The following is a 6,617-nucleotide window of genomic DNA, read 5'->3' as shown; positions in this document are numbered from 1 at the left end:
ATCATGCCACTCCCTTCTGGCTTGTAGAGTTTCTGCTGAGAACTCACCTGTTAACCTTATGGGAGTTCCCTTGTATGTTATTTGTTGTTTTTCCCTTGCTGCTTTCAATAATTTTTCTTTGTCTTTAATTTTTGCCAATTTGATTACTGTGTGTGTCAGCACGTTTCTCCTTGGGTGTCTCCTTCCTGGGACTCTCTGTGCTTCCTGGACTTGGGTGGCTATTTCCTTTCCCACGTTAGGGAAGTTTTCGACTACAGTCTCTTCAAATATTTTCTTGAGTCCTTTCTGTCTCTCTTCTCCTTCTGGGACCCCTATGATGCGAATGTTGTTGCGCTTAGTGTTGTCCCAGAGGTGTCTTAGGCTCTCTTCGTTTCTTTTCATTCTTTTTTCTTTATTCTGTTCTGCAGCAGTGAATTCCATCAATCTGCCTTCCAGGTCACTTATCTGTTCTTCTACCTCAGTTATTCTGCTATTGATTCCTTCTAGTGTATTTTTCATTTCAATTATTGTATTGTTCATCTCTGTTTGTTCTGTAATTCTTCCAGATCTTTGTTAAACATTTCTTGCATCTTCTCCATCTTTGCCTCCAATCTTTTTCCGAGGTCCTGTATCATCCTCACTGTCATTAGTCTGAATTCTTTTTCTGGAAGGTTGCCTACCTCCACTTCATTTAGTTGTTTTTCTGGGGTTTTATCTTGTTCCTTCATCTGGTACATAGCCCTCTGCCTTTTCATCTTGTCTATCTTTCTGTGAATGTGGTTTTTTCCCCCACAGGCTGCAGGATTGTAGTTCTTCTTGCTTCTGCTGTCTGCCTTGTGGTGGATGAGGCTATCTAAGAGGCTTGTGCAAGTTTCCTGATGGGAAGGACTGGTGGTGGGTAGAGCTGGGTGTTGCTCTGGTGGGTAGAGCTTAGTAAAACTTTAATCTACTTGTCTGCTGATGGGTGGGGTTCCCTCCTTGTTGGTTGTTTGGCCTGAGGGGACCCAACACTGGAGCCTACCTAGGCTCTTTGGTGGGGCTAATGGCGGACTCTGGGAGGGCTCACGCCCAGGAGTACTTGCCAGAACTTCTGCTGCCAGTGTCCTTGTTCTCACGGTGAAACATAGCCACCCCCCGCCTCTGCAGGAGACCGTCCAATACTAGCAGGTAGGTCTGGTTCAGTCTGTAGTGGGTCACTACTCCTTCCCCTGGGTCCCGATGCGCACACTCCTTTGTGTGTGTCCTCCAAGAGTGGAGTCTGTGTTTCCCCCAGTCCTGTCGAAGTCCTGCAATCAAGTCCTGCTAGCTTTCAAAGTCTGATTCTCTAGGAATTCCTCTTCCTGTTGCCCGACCCCCAGGTTCGGAAGCCTGATGTGGGGCTCAGAACCTTCACTCCAGTGGGTGGACTTCTGTGGTATAAGTGTTCTCCAGTTTGTGAGTCACCCACCCAGCAGTTATGGGATTTGATTTTATTGTGATTGCGCCCCTCCTACAGTCTCATTGTGGCTTCTCCTTTGTCTTTGCATGTGGGGTATCTTTTTTGGTGAGTTCCAGTGTTTTCCTGTCGATAACTGTTCAACAGTTAGTTGTGATTCTGGTGTTCTCCTAAATGTTTTGAACATTTAAAAATTTGTTTTATCATTGAGTTTTGAGATTTCTGAGGTATATTCTGATAAAAGCTTTTTATCAGATATTTGCTTTGCTTCCAATCTCTAGTTGGTCTTCTTGTTTTCTAAAGTGTCTTTCAAAGACTGTTGGTAGTAATTCTTATTGTTTTGATTTGTATGAACTGTATGCTCATTCTTTAGCCATATTAGATCTTTTAACTTCAAACATGTTGCATATTTTTAAAGCTTTCTAAAGTGGATAGTTGAATGCATATACAAATGTAAAGAGAATAGTATAATAAACTACCCCATGGACCCATCACCTAATTTCAACAATTATCAGTTTATGGCCAATCTCATTTCCTCCCCCATCAGGTAATTTTGAATAAATCTTAATAAATAATTTTACTGATAATTATTTCAGCATGTATTTCTAAAACATAAGGACTTAAGAAAATCAATATCATCACACAAGTTGTTATTATAAAATGTGAAGTGTGTTTAGATATTTTAGTTGCCCCACATATTTAAAAAATAATTTGTTTGCATCAAGATCCAAATAGGTCCATACTTTGCAGTTGGTTGATTTTTCTCTTAAGCCTCTTAATCTTTGGATACCCACTCCTTTTTCTTTCCTGTTTGCTTGCAATTTGTTGAAGAAACTGGATTTTTTGGTCCTGTCTTTTCTACATTAGCTGATTTCATCCTTGTTTTGTACTTTTGTTTCTCAGTCCTTTAAATCCTGTGAATTGGTGATTAGATCTAGAGCAGTGATCTTAATCTTGGCTGCATGTTAGAATCAATCAGGGATTTTTATAAAACATGGTAATGTTCAGGCTATATTCCAGACTAATTAAATCAGATCTCCAGTGTATTAGGGCCCAGGCCACCAGTGTTTTAGGCTTCTCAGGTGATTCTGCTTTGCTGTCAATGTTGAGAACCACAAAAGGCTTGATCACGTTCAGATTCCCTTTTTTCCTCCTTCTCCTCCTTCTTTCTCTTTAAGGAAGAATACTTCATAGGTGGTGGTACAGACTTCTGTCAGGAAGCACATATTTGATTTTCTCTTTCTGTGATACAGTAGCCATAGATTTTGAGAAATGCATTATTTCATGAAAGGAGGCAAAATGGTGATTTTCTGATTCTATTATTTTATTTATTAATTGAGCCACCTTTATAAAGAGAAACTTCTTCAGATGTACTATGTGGTTCAATTCTTACAAAAATGGCAAGATAAATATTCGATTATAGCTATCAATATTTATCAGCTCTCCAGTAGTAAGTGATACTTTTCTTTAAATACTTTGAGTTTATAACACTTTCTGTTTCAGTCCATTTTTTGTTAGCTTTACTATGGTCAAATTGTTCCATTTTTAGCCAGTGGGAGCTCTTTCAAGTTGGCTCCTCTGTCCTGGAGCCAACCTGGAAAATACACCTGTCATCTTTGGTAATAAAGCAAGGAAGTTGGCATATAAATGACACCATGAACTAAAAGTTTTTCTTATTTTTGTAAAGAAAATACATGCTGCTTATATAAAAAGCCAAACAAAAAGTCAAAATTTCTATTGGCTAGGGGATTTATTTCAGAACTTTCTGAACATCCTTTAGTTTTTGGCTATACACGTGTGCTTTACACAAAAACAGCAAGACACAATCGGTGCTGTTTTGCAAGGTAATTGTTAGTACCTACCAGGTATGCTATAGAGAATCATTTATGGCTATTCTTTTTTTTTTTTTTTTTTTTTTTTTTGCGGTATGCGGGCCTCTCACTGTTGTGGCCTCTCCTGTTGCGGAGCACAGGCTCCGGACGCGCAGGCTCAGCGGCCATCGCTCACGGGCCCAGCCGCTCCATGGCATGTGGGATCCTCCTGGACCGGGGCACGAACCCGTGTTCCCTGCATCGGCAGGCGGACTCTCAACCACTGCGCCACCAGGGAAGCCCTATGGCCGTTCTTTTTTAATGTCTGTATAATTGCTAAAGACTTATTTCTCTTGTTTGTATAGATTGTTTCCAGTTTCTTATTCTTATAAATACCTCCCCCCATTGTTGTACAGTTTTGTTGAACTATAGTCCACATATCAAACAATTCATCTATTTGAAGTGTACAAGTCAGTGTTTTTTGGTATACTCAGTTATGTACAACTATCACCACACTAATTTTAGAATATTTTCATCACCCCAAAAAGAAATCCTGTATCCTTTAGCTATCACCCGCTGTCTTCCCATCCCTCTTAGCCCTGCACAATGTCTAAACTTTCTGTCTCTGTAGATCTGCCTATTCTGGACAGTTTATAAAATGTAATCGTTGTAGTCTTTGTGTCTGGTTTCTTTTAGTTAGCAAACTGTTTTCAAGGCTCCTTCAGGTTGTAGCATGCATCAACACTTCATTCCTTTTTATTGCTGAATAATATTCCATTGTATGGATATACCACATTTTGTTTATTCATCCATCTGTTGGTGGATATTTGGGATGAATAGCCAACTTTTTTGGCTATTGTGAGTGTTACTGCTGTGAACATTTATGTACAGTTTTTTGGTGTGTGAACATATGTTTTCATTTCTCTTGGGTATATACCTAGTAGTGGGATTTGTGAGACCGATGGTAACTCTGTTTAAGGTTTTGAGGAACTGCCAAACATTTTTCCAGAGTGGCTGTACTGTTTTACACTTATTACCAGTAGCATGTGAGACTTCTGATTTCGCCACACCTTTTGTCGACACTTGTTATTATCTAACTTTTTAATTATAGCCATACTATAGTGGGTGTAAAGTGATATTTCATTGTGGTTTTGGTTTGCGTTTCCCTGATGACAAATGATGGATGTCAAGCGTCTTTGCATGTGCTTTTTGGCCATTTGCGTATCTTCTTTGGAGAAATGTCTATTCAGATCCTCTGCCAATTTTTACATTGTGTTATTTGTCTTTATTATTGAGTTTTAAGCATTGGTTACATATTCTAGATACACGTTCCTTATCAGATAAATGATTTGCATGGTAGCCTGCTTGTAAACATGTAAATCCATCAGGTCACTTGTCCTAGTTTTTCCTCCCAACTTCTATCAGTTTTCATTGTATGTATGTAATAATTATTAAAGATTTATTTATCAAAATGATTAGTGCACTTAGAGTGTTTTTGCACATGGCTCTGCTTAAGGAAAATTAGTGAATTTGTTACAGGGTTCTGGTATTTTGATCTTTATTTATTTTTATTTTTTATTTTTGGTTGCATTAGGTCTTGGTTGCTGCACGCAGGCTTTCTCTAGTTGTGGTGAGCGGGGGCTACTCTTTGTTGTGGTGCACGGGTTTCTCATTGCGGTGGCTCCTCTTGTTGTGGAGCATGGGCTGTAGGCATGCGGGCTTCAGTAGTTGTGGCTCGCGAGCTCTAGAGCGCAGGCTCAGCAGTTGTGGCGCATGGGCTTAGTTGCTCCGTGGCATGTGGGATCTTCCCGGAGCAGGGCTCGAACCCATGTCCCCTGTATTGGCAGGCGGATTCTTAACCACTGCGCCACCAGGGAGCTCCCTTGATCTTTATATTTATCTGAGGTATCGCTAATGAGTAGGGCCTTTTCATTTCACAGTAGAGGTTATAAGAGAACAATTGTAGAGAACATGGTGGGAAGATAATTACTGAGATGACAGATGATGCACTGGTTGTGATATGAGTGAATTTGAATTTAAGCTAAACTTTTGGTCATGATTTAAATTCTGACAGATACAGTGCGTGATTTTTTTTTTAATTTTAGAAAAACTGCTTGAAAAACTAAAATTTTTTTTTGTCTGTAGAGTATAAAAAAATGAGAGAACATTTTTCTTAGAGCATAGTTGAAATACTGGGAAACTTAATCTTGGAAAAAATAAATCTGGTGAGATATAGTTTTATTTTACTCAGAAAGTCTTCCCTGTTCTCCAAAATTCAGAGAAGCAGCTTTTCTGTGAACCTGTCCTTGGTGTATTCAGAGATAATGACCTGGGTAGTGTCTATTACATACTGAAGTTTTAATGAATGGTACAAATATTATACCTTTGCCCAAGGATTGTTAAAATTGTTGAGAAGTACTGATACTTTGAATTGGACTTTAAAAAACTCAGGCATCACTTCAATGAGTGTGAAGAACTTTGATATTTTCTCTACTTATATATTAGCATATACAAGTAGAGAGTATATAATGAATCCCCCTGTGCCTGTCCGCCAGCTTCTACATTTATCAATTTTCTTCCCTTCATGTTGGTGTGAAGAGCTTTTGAAGAAGCCTTTTCCATTCGAGATGGTGGCCTTCTGAGAACTGGATGGTGTGATGTAATGAGCACTGGCTTTAGAGTTGCGGGGGGTTCCAGATCCTGACTCCACATGTCCTTGCTCTCTGACTGGACATGTGGCCTTTCCTCTTAGAATCTCAGTTTTTGCATCTTGAAAACAGGGTTATTATCTACTTTTGATGGTTGTCTGGATGATTAAATGTGCTAATGTTATGTGAAGAATTGAAAGAATATTTGAAGGTTAGTTATTGTGTGTACATAGAGCTGCCAGTGACATGGGTTCTCTGTTGCTGTGTTGGATTTCCAAAGTCTAATAGTGTGCTAAGTCCTAGTCAAGATAGAGCACTGAGGTAGAGTCTCATTCCAACGTGGACAGATAAATGACCTATTATAGTAAAGACAAGACCCAGAGTTAAGTACAAGGTGTTTACTGTGGAGGATGGGGAGCGTATTTGTTTCATGAAGCTGCCGTATTGAATTCCCACAAACTGGGAGGATTAAAACAACAAAAATGTGATCTCTCACAATTCTGGAGGGTAGCAGTCTGAAATCAAGGTGCTGGCAAGCCTCTCTCCTAGCTCCTGGTGGTTGCCAGCAATCATGGGTATTCCGTGGCTTGTAGTTGCATCATTCCAGTCTCTACCTAGGTGGTCATGTGGTGCTCCCCCTGTGTGTCTGTGTGTCCAGTTTTTCCTCTTATTAAAAGGGTGCCAGGGCTTCCCTGGTGGCGCAGTGGTTGAGAGTCCGCCTGCCGATGCAGGGGACACGGGTTC

The 6,617-nt window shown here is 39.9% G+C and overlaps 2 protein-coding genes across 4 annotated transcripts in view; one reads left to right on the top strand and one right to left on the bottom strand.

Moving 5' to 3' along the window:
- The window catches only part of MALSU1 (mitochondrial assembly of ribosomal large subunit 1), a 115,596-nt gene that overhangs the window by 39,371 nt on the left and 69,608 nt on the right, over nt 1-6,617 (bottom strand). The gene's annotated exons all lie outside the window — the stretch shown is intronic.
- IGF2BP3 (insulin like growth factor 2 mRNA binding protein 3) overlaps nt 1-6,617 on the top strand; it is a 140,686-nt gene that overhangs the window by 86,884 nt on the left and 47,185 nt on the right. The window lies entirely within an intron of this gene.

Source organism: Physeter macrocephalus, chromosome 5, assembly GCF_002837175.3.
Source record: "Physeter macrocephalus isolate SW-GA chromosome 5, ASM283717v5, whole genome shotgun sequence".
Taxonomy (NCBI): Eukaryota; Metazoa; Chordata; class Mammalia; order Artiodactyla; family Physeteridae; genus Physeter; species Physeter macrocephalus.
The sequence above is the reverse complement of the archived record's forward strand: the minus strand, read 5'-3'. Positions and strand labels throughout refer to the sequence as shown.